This window comes from Procambarus clarkii, chromosome 86, assembly GCF_040958095.1.
Source record: "Procambarus clarkii isolate CNS0578487 chromosome 86, FALCON_Pclarkii_2.0, whole genome shotgun sequence".
Taxonomy (NCBI): domain Eukaryota; kingdom Metazoa; phylum Arthropoda; class Malacostraca; order Decapoda; family Cambaridae; genus Procambarus; species Procambarus clarkii.
Window position 1 is genome coordinate 5,171,216 of NC_091235.1, and position 22,580 is coordinate 5,193,795.

The 22,580-nt window shown below is 48.5% G+C and overlaps 2 protein-coding genes across 39 annotated transcripts in view; one reads left to right on the forward strand and one right to left on the reverse strand.

The window, feature by feature from the left end:
• Positions 1-22,580, reverse strand: part of LOC123768787 (prominin-1) — a 274,739-nt gene that overhangs the window by 207,896 nt on the left and 44,263 nt on the right. Inside the window, exon 1 of one of the 38 annotated variants that reach the window (XM_045759590.2) lies at positions 15,284-15,442. The exons of the other annotated variants lie outside the window; for them this stretch is intronic. The gene's annotated coding sequence lies outside the window, so the exon portion shown is untranslated. Of the gene's footprint in view, positions 1-15,283; positions 15,443-22,580 lie in introns of those variants that run through there. 38 annotated transcript variants of the gene reach the window in all.
• Positions 1-22,580, forward strand: part of LOC138358749 (skin secretory protein xP2-like) — a 109,557-nt gene that overhangs the window by 42,913 nt on the left and 44,064 nt on the right. The gene's annotated exons all lie outside the window — the stretch shown is intronic.

Below are 22,580 nucleotides of genomic sequence, written 5' to 3' on the forward strand. Positions count from 1 at the left end.
TTAACTGCGCTCGGACTATTTTATTTGACTGTTACTCTGTGATCTGTTGGACAGGAAATTGAGTATCCAGCGTCCTACTTTACCCACTGACCTCATTTTATGTGCTATCACTCCATGGTCACATTTGTCGAATGCCTTTGCAAAGTCTGTGTATACATCTGCATTTTGTTTTTCTTCTAGAGCTTCTGTGATTTTGTCATAGTGGTTGAGTAATTGTCACAAACAGGAACTGCCGCTCTAAATCCACGTTGTCCTGGGTTGTGTAGCTCATTATATGGACTCATTCTTCTCAATGTTTGCTGACGACGCCAAAATTATGAGAAGGATTAAGACAGAGGAGGACAGCTTGAGGCTTCAAGAAGACCTGGACAAGCTGCAAGAATGGTCGAACAAGTGGTTGTTAGAGTTTAACCAAAGCAAATGTAATGTAATGAAGATTGGTATAGGGAGCAGGAGACCAGATACAAGGTATCACTTGGGAGATGAAATACTTCAAGAGTCAGAGAGAGAGAAAGACCTGGGGGTTGATATCACGCCAGACCTGTCCCCTGAAGCCCATATCAAGAGGATAACATCAGCGGCATATGTCCGGATGGCCAACAAGAAAGGCTTTTAGAAACTTGTGTAAGGAATCATTTAGAACTTTGTATACCACATATGTCAGACCAATCCTGGAGTATCCGGCTACAGCATGGAGTCCATATCTAGTCAAGCTTAAGGCTACGCTGGAAAAGGTTCAAAGGATTGCTACCAGACTAGTACCCGAGCTGAGAGGTATGAGCTACGAGGAGAGACTACGGGAATTAAACCTCGCGTCACTGGGAGACAGAGGAGTTAGAGGGGACACGATCACCACATACAAGATTCTCAGAGGAATTGATAGGGTAGATAGACTAACACAAGGGGCACACGCACAAGGGGACACTAGTGGAAATTGAGTGCCCAAATGAGCCAGAGAGACATTAGAAAGAATTTTTTCAGTGTCATAGTAGAAGACAAATGGAATGCATTAGGAAGTGATGTGGTGGAGGCTGACTCCATACACAGTTTCAAGTGTAGATATGATAGAGCCCAATAGGCTCAGGAACCTGTACACCTGTTGATTGACAGTTGAGAAGCGGGACCAAAGAGCCAGAGCTCAACCCCCGCAAGCACAACTAGGTAAGTACAACTAGGTAACTAGGTAAGTACAAGATGGGCGTGCGCTCCACCACCACCACCGCCCACAGGATGGGCGTGCGCTCCACCACCCCCCACAGGATGGGCGTGCGCTCCACCACCACCACCCCCCACAGGATGGGCGTGCGCTCCACCACCCCCCACAGGATGGGCGTGCGCTCCACCACCCCCCACAGGATGGGCGTGCGCTCCACCACCACCACCACCACCCCCCACAGGATGGGCGTGCGCTCCACCACCGCCCACAGGATGGGCGTGCGCTCCACCACCGCCCACAGGATGGGCGTGCGCTCCACCACCACCACCGCCCACAGGATGGGCGTGCGCTCCACCACCACCACCGCCCACAGGATGGGCGTGCGCTCCACCACCACCACCGCCCACAGGATGGGCGTGCGCTCCACCACCACCACCGCCCACAGGATGGGCGTGCGCTCCACCACCACCACCGCCCACAGGATGGGCGTGCGCTCCACCACCACCACCGCCCACAGGATGGGCGTGCGCTCCACCACCACCACCGCCCACAGGATGGGCGTGCGCTCCACCACCACCACCGCCCACAGGATGGGCGTGCGCTCCACCACCACCACCGCCCACAGGATGGGCGTGCGCTCCACCACCACCACCGCCCACAGGATGGGCGTGCGCTCCACCACCACCACCGCCCACAGGATGGGCGTGCGCTCCACCACCACCACCGCCCACAGGATGGGCGTGCGCTCCACCACCCCCCACAGGATGGGCGTCCACCACCACCACCCCCCACAGGATGGGCGTCCACCACCACCACCCCCCAAAGGATGGGCGTGCGCTCCACCACCCCCCCCCCACAGGATGGGCGTGCGCTCCACCACCACCCCCCACAGGATGGGCGTGCGCTCCACCACCCCCCCCACAGGATGGGCGTGCGCTCCACCACCCCCACAGGATGGGCGTGCGCTCCACCACCCCCCACAGGATGGGCGTGCGCTCCACCACCCCCCACAGGATGGGCGTGCGCTCCACCACCCCCCACAGGATGGGCGTGCGCTCCACCACCCCCCACAGGATGGGCGTGCGCTCCACCACCCCCCACAGGATGGGCGTGCGCTCCACCACCCCCCACAGGATGGGCGTGCGCTCCACCACCCCCCACAGGATGGGCGTGCGCTCCACCACCCCCCACAGGATGGGCGTGGGGTGTATAATAAACTAAAGCTGACCTATAATGATACTAGAGAACATCAAGAGGTATCAGCTGTGGTTAACGTGCGCGGCTCGGCCCAGCCGGTGGAGCCGAGCGGACAACACGCTGGACTTGTGATCCTGTGGTCCCGGGTTCAGTCCCGGGCGTCGCCGAGAAACAACGGGAAGAGTTTCTTTCACCCTATGCCCCCCCCCCTAGCAGTGAAATAGGTACCTGGGTGTTAGTCAGCTGTCACGGGCTGCTTCCTGGGGGTGGAGGCCTGGTCGAGGACCGGGCCGCGGGGACACTAAAAGCCCCGAAATCATCTCAAGATAACCCTGTCAATTCAAGTGGTAAGGCCCTCGGGCCGTCAGGGCCCCTCGGGCCGTCAGGGTCCCTCGGGACGTCAGGGCCCCTCGGGACGTCAGGGCCCCTCGGGACGTCAGGGCCCCTCGGGACGTCAGGGCCCCTCGGGACGTCAGGGCCCCTCGGGACGTCAGGGCCCCTCGGGACGTCAGGGCCCCTGTGCCAGAGCCTCTGTAAACACTAACCATTAACTCTGGTTATTATGCATCAATTACTTCCTGCTACACCACACTTTCCCCCAGTGACTTTGTATAATGTTCCACCGCTGTATTATCAGTTGAGAAGGTGTAGCTATTACTACTAGTCGTGCCGGACCAACCGGGCTGTGGTGGCTATGTGGGCCTGCGAGCCGCTCCAAGCAACAGCCTGGTGGACCAAACTCTCACAAGTCAAGCCTGGCCTCGGGCCGGGCTTGGTATCAAGTTGGGAACTAGCATCCATACCTTATCATCCGTACTGACAATAATCTGCTTGATGGGGTTCTGGGAGTTGTTCTACTCCTCAAGCCCGGCCCGATGCCAGGCTTGACTTGTGAGAGCTTGGTCCACCAGGCTGTTGCTTGGACGTACAAGCAACATTAGTGCTTGTTCCTCTACACGCACAAAGAAGCGTGCAACAGTGACACCTTTCCCCACAAGTAAAAATATAAAAAATACTTTCATTAAAGTATTAAATTAATATTTTCACTGAAACAAAGCCTCAGCGCTTAAGCCTATGTTGCTGTTGGTGCCCGGAGCAGCTGTGTGTGTGTGTGGTTTGTGCTGTTGTAAATGTCCGCTGGTGTTTACAACACTGGCTGCTCCTGCTGCCCCCTGCTAATTATGTTTGCTCATGTTCCAATTGTGTTTTGACTGAAGGATTACAGCTGCTGGTGCCGCCTTCCCTGATGACGCTCCACCACAACACATGGTTCCTACTTGAGAAACTTTACCACCTGTCCACACCATCTGTTAGTGATGACGGAGGGCCGCTTCTCACGCTCTTGCTGCTGCACCTGCGCGAGGTGCTGGGGTACACTGTATCACCGGTACACCAACTGTACCTGTGATACAGTGGTACATCATTATGTTCCTTGTACGATGGTGCTACTACCGCCATTCACTCTCCCACTTCCCTCATCACCAGAGAAAATGTCACGTGTAACACTGGAAGGGAACACTGTTCAATACTTGTATCTCCCCTCAAATTTCTCGACTTGTTCAGCTATCAATCATTGGCCAGGTGTGTGCTGGACTAGCAGGCGAGTAGTACACGTACGTTTAGCACATCAGGAAGTCTGGAAGCGCTTCCACATCTGGGAATACAGAAGCGGGAGCGGCCTTGCTGGACGCTGATGTCACACAATGCTTTATATAGTGTTCCAGGAAGCGTTGTTTCTGACGGCTCGTTACCATGGCCGAGGCAGCCGTTCCAGCACGCCATCTAAACACAGCAACAAACAGCTTCCCAAAAGCTGCGACCTATTTTAACCAGGCGATACACCGCTGCAAAAGGTGGAAAACGTCAAAGCTGCCGAGTCAGACGTGTTCAAACACCGCTGGGACGTGCGTTGGAAGCTATATATTGAGGTTATCTTGAGATGATTTCGGGGCTTTTAGTGTCCCCGCGGCCCGGTCCTCGACCAGGCCTCCACCCCCAGGAAGCAGCCCGTGACAGCTGACTAACACCCAGGTACCTATTTCACTGCTAGGGAGGGGGGGCATAGGGTGAAAGACACTCTGCCCATTGTTTCTCGCCTGCGCCCGGGATCGAACCCAGGATCACAAGCCCTGCGTTCTGTCCGCTCGGCCGACCGGCTCCCTTACTTGCTCCCTAAGGTGCCGTCACCCGCGGCATCACCCCAACGCCAGTGTGTTGACATTGATGACGACGATCCCGTGGTGGCCCCTCACGGCCAGACTGTCTTTGTCCCGCACACACTGGTCGCTGGTGACACAGTTATGCTATTTGACGGTCACGGCCACGCCCTGCTGGGAGTCCGCTGCTGCTCTGGACATGGTGACGGCCACGCCCTGGAGGGAGTCATCGTCAGGGAGGGAGGGAGGGGGATGGTGATGGAGGCCAGTAAGCATAACAAAGGAGCCCATCATCAGTGTCCTTGACCAGCTGCTTGATGAATTACTTAAAGCTTCATGACAGCCCAACATTACTTGGTTCAGAGTTCTATTCCAAGTGCGGCCCTGTACTCTTCCAAGTGGCTTGACTTGGGCTAGTACTAAGACCCCTGTACTAGGCTTGGCTTGTGAAAACTGATCGGTATTGCTGTCTGGAGCGGCCGGCAGGTTAGTACAAAGACAGTAACCCAGAGAACCTCCACAACACAGCCAACAGCCAGCCAAGCCAAGCCAGCCACACTGCCTGTCAAAACAAACGAGCAACCGGCCTCAAAGTCAAGCAGCCTATAATACACACAAGCAATTAACCAGTCATCTATCTCCTCAAATATCCAGCTCTATATACATCGTCATCCAGTCATTCAACTTACGCAACACCAGCTGGGCCAATCAACAGCCGTTCATTCACATGTCAGTAGCCAATTGCCGGCCTCTTTACGACTTTAACAGCATACAAAGGAACTGCAATTGGAAGGCGGACATTCAATCACGGGAGCTAATCTGAGACATTACCAGCAGCTTCTGGTCTGCTTGCGGGCTGGGCTGCGCTCCGGGGCGCCACCAGGCAGCCTCCGTCCCTACAGTTACCTCTCAACCACCAGGCACCTAATTACCGTTGGGTTAACAAGGACGAACAGTCACGGAAAGGACACTGTTCATCCCGGACCAGAGTCGAACCAGGACCAAACCATTCGCGAGGCTCAGAGCGAACGTGTTACCACTACGTCATCACACAGCAATGCTAATACTATTTAAATCACTAGTGCTGTCCCATCTTGAGTATTGCTCGGTACTCACTTCCACTTTCAGAATTAATCTGTGAATTAGAGGGAATACAGTGAACGTATACGGCACGCACAGACACGATAAAGCATCTAAATTATTGGGACCATCTCAAAGCACTCAAAATATACTCCTCTGAAAGGAGACGAGAGAGGTATCAAGTAATATATACATGGAAGATACTTGAAGGCCACGTACCAAATTTGCACAGTAGAATAACAACATTCTGGAGCGAAAGATACTGAAGGAAATACAGAATAGAAGCAGTGAAGAGCAGAGGTGCCATAGGCACAATGAGAGAACACTGTCTGAAGATCAGAGGTCCACAGTTGTTCAACACCCTCCCAGCAAGCATTAGAAATATTGCCAGAACAAAGGTGGATGTATTCAAGAGGCACTTGGATAAGTTCTTGCAAGACGTACCGAACCAACCAGGCTGTGGTGGATATGTGGGGCAGGCAGGCCGCTGCAAGCAACAGTCTGTTGAACCAAGTTATCACAAGTCGAGCCTGGCCTCAGGCCGGGCTCGGGGAGTAGAACTCTCATAACCCTAACAAGGTATACTCCAGGTAAACCAGCAACCAACGCACGTGCAAGTGAAAAAGACAATCACATTTTAAAGAAATAACAATTGATAATGAAATATTAAATAATTATTCAACACCTTTGACCGGCAACAGTTTAACAATACAGGACACTGTGGTACAGCAGGTAACGCCAGAAACACTATGCGTGCTAGTGGCTGCACGTGAATGTAACAACTCTTGTGTATATATATAAATAAAGTTAATAAATACAAATTTGGCGAACACCGCTCCTGTGTCAGGTAAGTCCACTCACGGGCTCACCGTGCTACTTGCCCCGCTCCTGTGCCAGGTAAGTCCACTCACGGGCTCACCGTGCTACTTGCCCCGCTCCTGTGCCAGGTAAGTTACGGGCTCACCATAGCCTGTGCTACTTGCCCCGCTCCTGTGCCAGGTAAGTTACGGGCTCACCATAGCCTGTGCTACTTGGAACCTGTTCCGAGTAGCTGAATCTATAACAACAACAACGTACAAATTTGGGCAGTCAGTGAGAGGTCTGGGCGTCCGGGTGTTATGTTACGGCTGGGCCTTGGCCACAGATGTTATGCAACATTAACATCTCACCCGCTACCTTTACTTATTATTTAATATCGGTCAAATTTTAACAATGTTCGGCAGTAAATATGGAATACTTCGGTTGGATTCAAAATAAACAAAATGTATAGCATAATGCCCAAATTTGTTGAATGCATCAGATTACCTTGTGATGGTTTCGGGGCTTAGCGTCCCCGCGGCCCGGTCCTCAACCAGGCCTCCTGAATGATGGTCTGGTCAACCAGGCTGTTGGATGCGGCTGCTCGCAGCCTGACTTATGGGTCACAGCCTGGTGATCAGGTATCCTTTGGAGGTGCTTATCCAGTTCTCTCTTGAACACTGGGAGGGGTCGGCCAGTTATGTCCCTTAGGTGTAGTGGAAGCGTGTTTAACAGTCTCGGGCCTCTGATGTTAATAGTTCTCTCTGAGTACCTGTTGCACCTTTGCTCTTCAACGGGGGGTATTCTGCACATCCTGCCATGTCTTCTGGTCTCATGTGATGTTATTTCTGTGTGCAGGTTTGGGACCAGCCCCTCTAATATTTTCCACGTGTAAATTATTATGTATCTCTCCCGCCTGCGCTCAAGAGAATACAGATTTAGGATCTTTAGGCAGATTTAGGCTCTTTAGTCGGTCCCAATAGTTTAGATGTTTTACTGAGTGGATTCTAGCAGTAAAGGATCTCTGCAGGCTCTCCAGGTCAGCAATTTCTCCAGCTTTGAAAGGGGCTGTCATTGTGCAGCAGTACTCCACTCTAGAGAGCACTAGCGTCTTGAAGAGTATCATCGGTATAGCATCTCTGGTGTAAAAGGTTCTTGTTATCCAACCTGTCATTTTTCTTGCAGTTGTGACGGCTACTTTATTGTGTTCTTTAAAGGTAAGGTCTTCCGACATGACTACACCCTAGATCCTTTACGTTGCCTTTTCGTTCTATGTTATGATTTGACTGCGTCATGTTAAAGAGGGGGGGGGGGTGAAGATGGTCGGGTGTAGGGAGGGTGGGACGGTAAAGATGATAGGGAGAGGAAGGGGATGGAATGTTCTCATGGTAAGGACAGCGGGGGCGACGCCCAACATGTTTTTATGTTGTAGTAAAAAGGTTGGGCGGGTGTCCCCGGCGCTGATCTGAGCTACGCGCAGGCGCACGCACGTACACATACTGTAAGTTACAAGATAAGTCGCTGCATGAATTGAATAATAGTCGAAAATGCAGAATTCGTGGGACTGCGCTGACTCTCCTGCAACATCAAGCCAATGTACGCATGGACGCACAACCGTGCGCGCACAGATCGTTACCATGGTCATACGCGGTTGGTCAATACAGGAATTACATTTAGATATTTGTGTAAGGAAGCAATCAGAAATTTGTGTATCATGTACGTCAGACCAGTCCTGGAGAATGCTGCTCTAGCATTGAAGGCAAAAACAAAACGCAGGTTAGAGAAGGTTCAAAGGTATGCCACCAAACTAGTCCCAGAACTAAGAGGTATGAGTTCCATTGTTTGTACCTCACGTCCCTGAAAGACAAAGATCAGGGGAGATATCAGGGGATACCACACGAAAAGTATCCAGGGAAAATGTACAAGGCAGGGAGCGGTTTCGGCGCCATAGAACGAAAAATCAATGTAAAGGATTTGGGTGTACTGATGTCGGAAGACCTTACCTTTAAAGAACACAATAAAGTAGCCGTCACAACTGCAAGAAAAATGACAGGTTGGATAACAAGAACCTTTCACACCAGAGATGCTATACCGATGATGATACTCTTCAAGACGCTTGTGCTCTCTAGAGTGGAGTACTGCAGCACAATGACAGCCCCTTTCAAAGCTGGAGAAATTGCTGACCTGGAGAGCGTGCAGAGATCCTTTACTGCTAAAATTCACTCGGTAAAACATCTAAACTATTGGGACCGACTAAAGAGCCTAAATCTGTATTCTCTTGAGCGCAGGCGGGAGAGATACATAATAACCTACACGTGGAAGATATTAGAGGGGCTGGTCCTAAACCTGCACATAGAAATAACATCACATGAGACCAGGAGGCATGGCAGGATGTGCAGAATACCCCCGTTGAAGAGCAGAGGTGCAACAGGTACTCAGAGAGAACTATCAACATCAGAGGCCCGAGACTGTTCAACACGCTTCCACTACACATAAGGGGCATAACTGGCCGACCCCTCAGTGTTCAAGAAAACTGGATAAGCACCTCCAAAGGATACCTGATCAACCAGGCTCTGATTCATACGTCAGGCTGCGAGCAGCAGCATCCAACAGCCTGGTTGACCAGTCCAGCAACGAGGAGGCCTGGGCGACAGCGTCCCTGTGGCCCGGTTAAGCCCCGAAACCAACACAGGGTAACTACGAGGTAGGTAACTTCCCTACACCCAATCATCTTCATCTTCTCCCGGGCACATCACTACCACCACCAGTACACACCACCACCAGTACACCCTAGGGCACTCCACCACCAGTACATACCACTAGTACACTCCAGGGCACTGCCCTCGGCCCATCCCAACTACACTGTGGCTCGCCGCCCCACACCAACCTTGAAGACATCTTCAGTTAAACCAGTTTAAGAACTAATCAGACTGCTGCTACCCGCCAAGGCCGCCCGCCCGCCTCCCAGTAGCATACCAGTTGCATCGGACTGGACGGTGACTCCCAGCCAGACCTACAAAGGTTAAATATGATCCAAATGAGCCACGCATCACTGGCCAAAACATTTCTCAACCCAGAGGTGCGTCAAGCCCAACACGCGCCATCGTTCTAACCAAATGCTTCACTACTACTACTACAAAGGTCAAGATACACCTGGTGTGTGGGGTGTCGGCCGGTGGCAACAAGGTGCTGCACCACTGGACAGGAACACCGGGGCGTCCTCACTGTAATTGTCAACTCGGTGGGGAGCGTCCCCGCGCCCTCCACCCGACGGTAGAGTTGTCCTCTACCAAGAAGATAATTCCTTCCGGTGGAGGAATACCAAGATATTCATCAAGAAGTACAGAACACCACTATCACAGGCCCTAAACATCTTTTGGAGACGGAACCTAGATGCTGGCGTCATCCCTGACATGCTTAAAACAGCGGAGATTGCGCCACTTCACAAAGGAGTTAGTAAAGCAGATGCAAAAAATTATAGACCAATAACTTCAACTTCACACTCTTTCAAAAATGTTTGTGTGAAGTAAGATTACAAAACACATGGAATCACAACATCTACACAACTCCGAACAACACGGGTTGAGAACAGGGCGCACCTGCCTCTCAATTGATAGATCACTATGACATGTATAACAAATTTGCTATCATTTTATTCCAACATAGTTGAGGCAGTTGATAGTGGTAAGGTTTGCCATGTTGTGTACCTTGACTTTAGCAAAGCTTTTGATACAGTGCCACATGAAAGACTGATTAAAAAGATAGAGGCTCATGGTATTGGGGTTGCTATAAGCTGGATTAGAGCATGGCTATACCAAAGGAAACAGAGTAAGTATAAATGGGGTTAAGTCAGAGTGGGAAAATGTTGTAAGTGGAGTGCCTCAAGGCTCTGTCCTGGGACCTCTGTTGTTTATAATATATATCAATGATTTAGATTCAGGTTTGAGTAGCAACATTTGCAAATTTGTCGATGATACAAAAATCGGCAGGGAAATTAACACGGAAGAAGACTCACTATCACTTCAAGTTGATCTAAATAGGGTTTTGAAATGGTCAAAGGATTGGCTGATGCAGTTTAATGCTGATAAATGTAAAGTTCTGAGGCTAGGTAATGATATAGAGTTACAAGACACGAGCTGGATGGTGTTGAGATTGATTGATGAAGATTAAGCCACCCAAAAGGTGGCACGGGCATGAATAGCCCGTAAGTGGTGGCCCTTTTGAGCCATTACCAGTATCAAGAGCTGATACTGGAGATCTATGGAGGTGTGACTCCACCCTACGGAGAGGTCGTGACCTCTGCTTGGGTGGTTTAATCTTTATCAATCATCCCAGTGATTAGCGCGTCCTCGACCCCATACACAAATCTCCAGTATCAGCGAGCGACTATCTCGCTTCAAGCAGGTCAGCGATCAATCCCCAACCGTCCAAGTAGTGAGCACCATTGCTCCCCCCCCCCCCGTCTCATCCTAAAATCCTTACCCCTTCCCAGTGCTATATAGTGGTAATGGCTTGGCGCCTTCTGATAACTGCCATAACTACCTGCTCTGACTTCTCTGGTGCCCGGAGAGCAACTGGGCTCACACCTGGGACTAGATTTATTCCTCCAAGGACTGCCGGACCAACCAGGCTGTGGTGGGTATGTGGGCCTGCGGGCCGCTCCAAGCAACAGCCTGGTGGACCAAACTCTCACAAGTCAAGCCTGGCCTCGGGCCGGACTTGGGGAGTAGAACTCCCCCCAGAACCCCATCAACCAGGTATCAACCAGGTAACACCAGTACTCCACGTGGTCAAGCACCAGCAATTTAAAACCATCATTGGCGTTACATCCCTCGTCTTGAAGTTCTCACAGCCCAGCTGAATGTGTCGCTCTAGACTCTTAGTCCCTCAAAAATCAGTCAAAAGACATTTCCTCAATTTTTTTTTGGTTGGAAAAAAATTGTATCCTATTTAAATTGTTTGCTTTTTCCCCTCATAGTAGTAGTTTGGTTTCGTATTTTCTACCGAAACCAGTCCAGTTGACTAACAGTATAAAGGCGGGACCAAGGAGCCAAAGTTCAACCCTCACAGGCACGACTAGGCGACTACAGTATTACCGTCCCCAAGGGATAACAATATACGTGTCTAATCGTTCGACACTCGCCTGTTAGTGTGAGTAGCCACCAACACTAACCCGTTATGGCTGTAGCTTCATGTGGCCAGGTATCCCACCCAGGTTACCCTTACTTAAGCAGCCCGCTCTCAATACTCCCTGTATACAACGCACCCATTACACTTTTCTTGGATGGCTTTCGTGATCTCGCCAGTGATTGGACTGTAATCTTTAACTGTATATCTTAACAGCCTAACCTCTCCGTCTATCTGCTCTGGAGGTGAAGGTGTTCCCGCCCTCACCTCACTATCACAACAACTGGTGACGTTATCACCACAACAAATTGGCGGGAAAAGAGGGGGGTGCGTGTGGGGGGGGGAGGGGGGGGGAGGGGGGGGGGTGCGTGTGGGGGGGGGGAAGAGGGGGGGTGCGTGTGGGGGGGGGGGGGGTGCGTGTGGGGGGGAAGAGGGGGGGGATGCGTGTGGGGGGGATGCGTGTGGGGGGGATGCGTGTGGGGGGGGATGCGTGTGGGGGGGGATGCGTGTGGGGGGGGGATGCGTGTGGGGGGGGGATGCGTGTGGGGGGGGGATGCGTGTGGGGGGGGATGCGTGTGGGGGGGGATGCGTGTGGGGGGGGATGCGTGTGGGGGGGGGATGCGTGTGGGGGGGGGATGCGTGTGGGGGGGGGGATGCGTGTGGGGGGGGGGATGCGTGTGGGGGGGGGGGATGCGTGTGGGGGGGGATGCGTGTGGGGGGGATGCGTGTGGGGGGGGATGCGTGTGGGGGGGGATGCGTGTGGGGGGGTGCGTGTGGGGGGGGTGCGTGTGGGGGGGGTGCGTGTGGGGGGGGGTGCGTGTGGGGGGGGGGGGTGCGTGTGGGGGGGGTGCGTGTGGGGGGGGGGTGCGTGTGGGGGGGGGTGCGTGTGGGGGGGGGGTGCGTGTGGGGGGGGGTTCGTGTGGGGGGGGTGCGTGTGGGGGGGGGTGCGTGTGGGGGGGGGTGCGTGTGGGGGGGGTGCGTGTGGGGGGGGTGCGTGTGGGGGGGGGGGGTACGCAAGGGAGGAGAGGAAGGGGTACGCGAGGGGGGGGGGGGGACGGAGGAGTGCACTAGCCTAAATGATCTCAAAGTCAAGGTTCCTGGAAGTACAAGCCCCCTGGCCCCCAGCATCACCCAGGCACACCTCTACCACCCAGAACATTGAATCACACCTGGTGAGAAGAGTGTACAAGCCCCCACAGCCACAGACTTTATTTCCAGAAGAAGGAATACTTGGCGTGTCCACCTGTCCTTGGACAAGACAAATTAATTCACCCCCCCCCCCCCTGCAAGGGGTGGTTAGGTTGTTACAGCGCAGGAAATACTACTCTCCAGGGGCCTAGATTCACGAAGCAGTTACGCAAGTACTTACGAACGTGTACTTTCCTCAATTCTTGACGGCTTTGTTTACATTTATTAAACAGTTAACAAACATAAAAACTTCCCAGTCAACTGTTATTGTTACAAACAGTCTCTTGGTGCTTCGGAGCTCATTAACTGTTTAATAATTGTAAACAAAGCCGCCAAAAATTGAGACACTTTTGAGATGTACAAGTTCGTAAGTGCTTGCGTAATGCTTCGTGAATCTGGCCCCCCATGGCGGTGGAGGCGAGGCGCAGGAACCACCTTCAGTAACTTGTGCACCACATTGGGACGTCCATCACGCCAGTACAGACCTGGACCAGCACGGTACACCCTGGCTACACCCCGAGACCTCTCCAACAGGTGTCCTTGAGGCTCGCCACACCTGGACATCCTGGACACAGGGGGAGCTGAGTCACGGCATAATAACTACCGCCAGCGTGGCTATTACCTCTAATATGACAGGTGGGGTTGGTTGGAGGTCAGGTGGACGCTCAAATCTTCTACCCACCCTTCCCTCCTAACCCCCGTCCTCTCTACCTTACTACTACTACTGTTGAACCACTTCCGAAGAAACCCCTCACTACCCCCCCACCCCAACATACACCACGGATAAGGGAGTACCTAAGCAACAGAAAACAGCAAATCACTGTGAGGCCTCAGATTGCTGAGACGTCACCAGTGGAGTCCCGCAGGGTTCAGTCCTGGCCCTATACTGTTTGATATCTGTAAATGATCTCCCAGAGGGTATAGAATCAGTTCCTCTCATTCTTTGCTGATGATGCAAAAAAATTATGATGAGGATTAAGATAGGGGAAGATAGTTTGAGGCTACAAAATGACCTACACAGACAATGAATGGTCCAACAAATGGCTACTAAAGTTCAACTCGAGTAAATGTAAGGTAATGAAACTATGTGGTGGAAAAAGGAGGCCAGACACAGGATACCAAATGGGGGATGAACTTCATGAAACAGGACAGAGAAGATCTATTAGTTGATATCACACCAAACCTGCCCCCTGAAGCTCTTGAAGCTGGGGGCTGGTCCCAAACCTGCACACAGAAATAACGTCACATGAGACCGGAAGACATGGCAGGATGTGCACAATATCCCAGTTGAAAAGCAGAGGTGCAACAGGTACTCAGAGAACTCTATCAACATCAGAGGCCCGAGACTGTTCAACACGCTTCCACTACACATAAGGGGTATAACTGGCCGACCCCTCACAGTGTTCAAGAGAGAACTGAATACAACTTCAAAGGATACCTGATCAACCAGGCTGTGACTCATACGTCAGGCTGCGAACAGCCGCGTCTAACATCCTGGTTGATCAGTCCAGCAACCAGGAGGCCTGGTCGACGACCGGGCCGCGGGGACACTAAGCCCCGGAAGTACCTCAAGGTAGCCAAGGTAGATGTGGGTGAGTCTAGCCAAGTTCACCAGGGGCCAGATTCACGAAGCAGTTACGCAAGCACTTACGAACGTGTACATCTTTCCTTAAATCTTTGATGGCCTTGGTTACATTTATTAAACAGTTTACAAGCATGAAAACTTCCCAATCAACTGTTGTTATTGTTATAAACAGCCTCCTGGTGCTTCGGAGCGCATTAACTGTTTAATAATTGTAAACAAAACTCTAGTTTTTTTTTTTTTTTTACATGGATATTCTTGCGCAGGCCGTAAGCCTCTGGCTGGCCCCCACACACACAATGCTAGTGAAGAGTAGAGTGCTATATACGCAGAGAACACTAAACATGAGATCCACGATTGTTCAACATCCTCCCACCAGGTGTAAGAAATGTAGCGGGAACAAGAGTGGAATGTACCTGGAGAGGGTTTCAGGAGTTCATCTACTCCCCCGAGCCCTTGACCTTGAGGTGTTTTCGGGGCTTAGCGTCCCTGCGGCCCGGTCCTCGACCAGGACCTTTGGACCCCTGGAAGTCTTTAAGAAAAAACTGGGAAGTTTCCTGCAAGAAGTGCCGGACCAACTAGGCTGTGGTGGATATGTGGGCCTGCGGGCCGCTTCTAGCCTGGTGGACCAAGCTCTCACAAGTCAAGCCTGACCTCAGGGCAGGTTTGGAGTGTAACACTCCCATAACCTCATCCACCTTGGTCACGCCCCCACACACCCTGGGTCACGCCCCCACACCTGAGAAACTCGACTCAAATGTTCAAACGATAACATTCATGACATTAGAAAGAAAAGGACAGTGGGGTTCAAAACTTGGGAGGGCATAAAGTTTAGCGTTTGGTCTTAACAGTGGTAGTGGCAGATGGAGCACCACCCAGGTAAATCACAGAGACCTATACAGTCACCCTCCCTATACAGTCACTCCCGTATACGTGACCCCCCTATTCAGGGGGGACCGGGGAGACGACTGGTGACCAACACCACCAGCGGTCACTTACCTGATCCAGTAGTACACGTGACGAGTCACTGTGAAGCTGTGCTAGTATCCTTGCTGGTATTAGTCAACACAATGTTGAGATAAACACTCCGGGGCCAGCGAGTCCCACCACCACCTAACACTACACTGACGGTCACTAACTTCACCGGGAGACTCCACTTCCCAGGGACATCCCCTCCTGCGCCCTGGCACTTCCTGTCCGGGTACAGCTGCCCATCACTGGGGGCACCAGGGGCACGGGAGGAGGCACGGGAGGGGGCACGGGAGGGGGCGGGGATGTTGTGGGTGACGTGGCAGGCTTGCTCCACCCTTTTCCCACTTTCACTCCCTCCTCTTTTCACCCTGTACACTACCTCCCCGCCACACACACCACCCACCACCACGTTTCTTTCACCCTGATGCTCCTGTTACCTAGCAGTAAATAGGTTCATGGGAGTTAGACAGCTGCTACGGGCTGCTTGCGGGGGGGTGTATTCACCTAGTTGTTCTTACGGGGGTTGAGTTCTGCTCTTTCGCCCGCCTCTCAACTGTAACTACTATTTTTTCCCACACACACACACACACACACACACACACACACACACACACACACACACACACACACACACACACACACACACACACACACTACACACACACCAAGCAGCTCCGTAACAGCTGTCAACTCCCAGGTACCTATTTACTGCTTGTGACAGTAACATCAGGGTGAAAGGAACTTTTGCCCATTTGTTTCTGTCCTGGTCCGGGAATCGAACCCGGGCCACGGAATTAGGAGCCTGCGCGCTGTCCGCTCAGCTACCAGACCCCCTAACAGGGGTGTGTGGGGGTGGGTCAGGCCCACGATGACCCCTCCCCCCCCATAAGAGGCGTCGACATAGGCCACAGGTCCTGTGCCAAGTAAGTTACGGGCTCACCATAGTCCGTGCTACTTGGAACTTGTTCCGAGTAGCGAACCTTAAACAAGCAGCAGCCACAGGTAACAAGTGGGGGGGGGGGGAGAGCACTAACTCCTGCCACCGTCAACTTCCTAACTGATGTAAACGACTCGAGGATGACAGTCCGTACATGCCAATGTTTGCACATAAATGCTAGTAAAAAAAAAGTAACCAGAGAACACTATTAACATAGGTTAATGCTCCGGTACTTTTTTTTTCGTCCAAATATCCGACACAGTTAAGGATACAAACTGCATCACTGTCATCATTTGTACATGACACCAGGATTTTCATGCGAGTAGACAATATCGAGGACACAGCGAGTTTCCCAATCTCGGTTGTCGATCTAATAATAATATTATGACGTTTAATGAAAAGTTCCAGCTCCTGCGCTATGGAAAAACGGAAAATATAAAAACTGAAACCATATATCAAGCACAGTCAAGTCACACTATAGAACGAAAAAAGCAATATAAAGGATCTAGGAGTAATCCTGTCATTAGACCTTAACTTTATATAACACCAAAAAGTAGCTGTCACGACTGCAAGAGAAATGACAGGTTGGATAACAAGGACCTTCCAAACAAGGATGTCATACCAATGATGATACTTTTCAAGACGCTAGTGCTCTCTAGGGTGGAATATTGTTGCACACTAACATCTCCATTCAGAGCTGGAAAAATTGCTGACCTGGAGAGCGTGCAAAGATCCTTTACCGTTAGAATTCATTCTATACACCATCTTAATTATTGGGACCGATTAAAAGTTTTAAATCTGTACTCTTTAGAACGCAGGCGAGAGAAATGCATAATAATCTATTCCAAATCTGAACACAGATAACATCACATGAGACCAGAAGGCATGACAGGATGTGCAGAATACCCGTTGAAGAGCAGAGGTGCAACAGGTACTCTGAGAGAACTATCAACATCAGAGGCCCGAGACTGTTCAACACGCTTCCACTACACATAAGGGACATAACTGGCCGACCCCTCACAGTGTTCAAGAGGTGAACTCTATAAACACCTCCAAATTATACCTGATCAACCAGGCTGTGATTCATTCGTCAGGCTGCGAGCAGCCGCGTCCAACAGCCTGGTTGACTAGACGACCAACCGGGAGGCCTGGTCGGAAACCGGGCCGCTTGCCTTCACGTTCAATCCCCGACCGTCCAAGTGGTTGGGCACCATTCCTTCCCCCCGTCCCATCCCAAATCCATAATCCTGACGCCTTCCCCAGTGCTATATAGTCTAATGGCTTGGCGCTTCCCCCTGATAATGATCTCCCCTCAACAGGTAAATTACCGAGCGCGCCTGAAAGTCTCAATGTGTTTTGTGGAGCAGAGAACAATTCTTTACCAGACTAATGAGGATCAAGACAGTGTATAATAGTTCTCCTGAAAGGTTGGGTGCAATAAATACTCGACTTTATTAACACTGAAGGCCCAGCGTCTTAATACTCTCCCTCTGGTTGCTGGACTGGTCAACCAGGCTGTTAGACACGGCTGCTTGCATCCGCGCTAACCGGGTTGTGATTTATAGTCAGAATGCGTGCAGCGACACCTAACAACCTGGCTGACCAAACCGTCAGCCAAGAGGATTGGTCAGAGTCCGGGCCGCGGGGACACTGATACCGGGAACCAACTCCAGACAACCTCAAGGTTCTGTCAGTCATGCTGATTCACCAAGTTCCTCAAAGAACATTACGACTTGCAAATGTAAAGAGCATCATTATGCACTTCAATACTCAATAGTGCAAGAACATTAGATGTTCAACAAATGTCGACAACGACACTCTTACCCAAAGACCGAGACAAATGTCAAGTTTGGCAGTTGTAAATAGCACAGTAGTCTCCCACCAGCCTAACCTTTGCACCAGTTCTGACGATGGGAGCCGTCTGCATGGTATCAAACATTAAACATGATATTTACAGTCTTCCAGCCGGCCATAAACCGGTTTGACTCCAGCACAGAGCACGAATGACGAAAGAGCTTACTGCTGCCTCTGTATACTTTGAACACTTTCCGGCTCTAAGAGAACTTCCTTAGCATGTGTTCACGTTCCTATTTGTACAATTCTTATTTGTAGGGACCCACAGCCTCGAAGAAGAAAGTGAAGAGTATTCACTGAAAACCTTGTGGAATCTCACTGAACACTTTAATCTTTTCCTCTCCTACCACCCCTATTAGTCTTATTTCAACAAAAGTCCATTGTTCACGCTGAACACTATAGTACACACCAATTTGTACTGGAACTTGTATCGCTATCGCTGTTCTAGAGACAAAAAGGTTTTAAAACAATGAGTAAAGTCCCACTATCGCTGATGGCAAACAAGAGTTCTATTTAAGGTGAGGGAGGCAGATGGTGGGTTAAGCTTAGCCTGGGTGATAATGAGTGTTTGACTTGAATCAGCGCAATCTGATCGCTTGTTTGCTTACGTGGGCGGAGGGTGGTTGGCATGGGAGGGAGATGGGGTAGGGTGGGAGGAGGGGAAGGCAGAGGCGGTATGGAGGGAAGGTGATAAAAGGGGAAGGATGGGGAAGAGGAAGGATCTTCCTCTTCTGAAGAGCAATCAGACAAATTTTTAACTTCAAAAATAATTTATGCACAATGCAGGGAATTAATAACTATGGAAAACACGCACATAAATCCTACAACAGCTTAAGGATTCATTTGATAATTGAATGCCGCCGGAGGCGGGCTAGTTAATTGTGCCCCTCATACCCATCCTGTGAGCGGTAGCGCAAAAAGCATTACAGAGGGCACAAAAGGTCTTTATCAGACCTCAACGTAGATTATTACAACAATTAGATCTATCCTTCACACCTTATAATTATAATCTCAGCTACTTACAGAGAATGTTCTATTTCAAGAGCTATGTATTTACACTTATGACCTACCATTAAAGTATCATGATTATCACATACATAAATGTTTGAGGTATATAGTAGTATATATATATATATATATATATATATATATATATATATATATATATATATATATATATATATATATATATATATATATATATATATATATATATATGTCGTACCTAATAGCCAGAACGCACTTCTCAGCCAACTATGCATGGCCCAATTTGCCTAATAAGCCAAGTTTTCATGAATTAATGTTTTTTCGACTACCTAACCTACCTAACCTAACCTAACCTAACTTTTTCTGCTACCTAACCTAACCTAACCTAACCGATAGACATAGGTTAGGTTAGGTAGGGTTTGTTAGGTTCGTTCATATATCTACGTTAATTTTAACTTCAATAAAAAAAATTGACCTCATACATAATGAAATGGGTAGCTTTATCATTTCATAAGAAAAAAATTAGAAAAAATATATTATTTCATGAAAACTTGGCTTATGAGGCAAATCGGGCCTTGCATAGTAGGCTGAGAAGTGAGTTCTGGCTATTAGGTACGACATTATATATATATATATATATATATATATATATATATATATATATATATATATATATATATATATATATATATATATATATATATTAGAGTTATATGGGATCTGCTGTTTGTTATTACTAGTCTTCACAATACACTACTTGCTTCGTAATCCCATATGTCGTTTACCTACTGGGAGCGAAATCTGGCTAGAGTGCAGCCTGTCAGTGTCCTCAAACGACTCCTTACAGAAAAACTAATAGTGCCATAAAATGGTAATTTAATATATTTAATATCCCTTTCTACTGTAGTAATCCTACACGATGGGTGAAACTTCTTATAAAACAAAGGCTCTATTCAGTAGAGTATTAATTGCATTTTTCTTAAAAATATCAGGAACAAAAGAATTAAAATTTAAACCTAAACCAGTAAAAGTTGGTTTTCTAAAAACATTAGTGTTGAACCCATTAAGGTTATTCACTTTGACATCAAGAAACGACAATGAATTATCCACTTCACACTCTGCAGTAAACCGTATATTACTATGTTGTGCATTAAGATACTCTCTAAATGTCTCAATATGACATTGGTCCCTAAATAACAAAAAAGTGTCATCTACATATCTCCTGTACAAGACTGGTTTAAAGTCTATTAAATTACCATTTTAAATAAATTATTAAATTACCATTTTATGGCACTATTAGCTTTTCTGTAAGGAGTCGTTTGAGGAGACTGTTGCAGCATTGTTATCCTCAAGTAGACTTTAGATTTATTTTTGTCAACACAAATACCATAGGCTCTTATTTTAAATTTAAAGATAAAGTGCCTACCCCCTTGTGCTCAAATGTCGTATTTATGTATAATTGTTCCAGCTGTAATGCTGGATATATCGGGAGTTCCATTCGGAACTTTAAAATTAGGATACTTGAGCACCGGGGAGTATCTTTTAGGACTGGATTACCATTGTCTAAACCAGCATTTTCGGAGATTAGAAACCATTGTTATGAGTTTAATCATTCTCTGCTGGAATCTGATTTTAAAATTCTGGACACTTGTATGAATGGCCAGTCAGACTTGAGAGTAATGGAATCCTTATATATAAAGGAGCTGCGGCCTCTGTTAAATAGCAACCTCTCGGCTTTTCAATTGTACACTGTATAGTGCACAGTAGGCCCTGTAATTTGATTTATAGTTCATTCTGGTAGTTTAATTTTATTATAATTTTGTTTAGTTTACCATGTCTTTGCCTTTTCTTACTTATTTTAAGTCTTGACATTGTACATTTGTATAATCTTTTTATTTAGGATATATAATACATTTTCTGGTATTTAGATTTGTTTAATATTTGAGTTCTTATAAGATTTTGGTTAGTACTTTATAATTGTCGTTTATTCTGCTTGCATTTTATATACATTTTTTGTAGAATTGTAGTCATTATATGAATATTTGTAATAGTACTAAGTGTATGTGTTAGGTATCAAGTTTCTCTCCTGTTGATCACTTCACGTAAGTTTAATAGTATGGTTTGTTTTAGTAGTTATAAAATTCGTCTTGTAATTTAATGGATTTTTGAATTAGCTTTTATCTATGTGATAGTTAATAAGTTTTATTTGTATTGATCACTTTAAGTAAGCTTAAGTGTTTTGTTTTTTAATCATTTACCTTTCTTTGATAGGCAATTGTATTCAGTATGAGTTCTTTGTTTACCAGTTATTTGATTGTGATTTCTGTTTTTTCTTTTAGATCTGATGATGAATACGAGAAGTATTCGAAACGTTATGCATTTTAAAGTAAAGAATCTGAAACAAGATGTTCAGTATATCCCTGGTTTTCCTATTCATCTTAAAATATATATATTTATATATATTATATGAGAAGAGAAGAGAGAAAGAAAGAGGAAAGAAGAGAGAGGAGAGAGAAACATGTTCCAGCGCCTCAGAAACAGAACAACCGTCCAGAGCCAGTATACATTGACGCTGCCTTAAAGATGGATGTGCTCCGAGGTGGACGTGTTGAGCACCGCCGCTGCTGCTGCTGCTCTAGCTAGACACACACGGCACGTGCCAACGTTATCCATATTGTGCCTCTCACATTTCTCTTTGACAAACAAAACGGATGCAATATACGACGATATGGGAACATGTCGCACAAGAAGTAGGAGTACACAGGGCAATGGATCTCCGACCTTCAAAGGTCATCTCAGACTAATTTGGCACATTTTGTCCGTGGAAAATGAGCTAAACCAAGTCTAATCAAGATTAGTTGACTGACGGATTTAGGCCCAATATAAACGGTAGAACCCTTAAGTTAACTCGGCCGATGTGTGCATTTTTTATTTATTTAGAATTCAATTAAAAGTCAATATTTAACTAATTAATATATATATTAAATGGGTTAAATGGATTACTGGAGAGAGGAACACGTGGTAAATGGACTGGTGTTGAAATCTTTGGCTGTTGATCAGGTATCTCTAAAGGATACCTGATCATCCAGGCTGTGATATCAGGCAGCAAGCAGCCTGCGTCCAACAGCCTGGTTGGGGACCGGGCCGCGGGGACGTTGAGGCCCGAATCATGCCAATACTAGCCTGAACATGGGCCCCCCTGTGCGCACCCAGGCTGCACTAAAGAGCTACAAGCATTTTGCCCCAAGAGTGTAACACTTATATGCTGTGCTTACTATATTAACCTGCAATGTTAAACATGATTCTTGTACTGTGATTTGTGAATTTGTACAGACTGGATTTGTGCGCCCCTTGAGAGACTAAGTAAAGGAGGGTAGAAAGGGTCTAAGCTATTCTATCCTTTTTTTTCTAGAGGTTTTCTTGAGATGATTGTAGGGCTTGGCGTCCCCGCGGCCCGGTCCTCGACCAGGCCTTTTTGTTACACACCCCCAGGAAGCAGCCCGTAGCAGCTGTCTAACGCCCAGGTACCTATTTACTGCTTGGTGA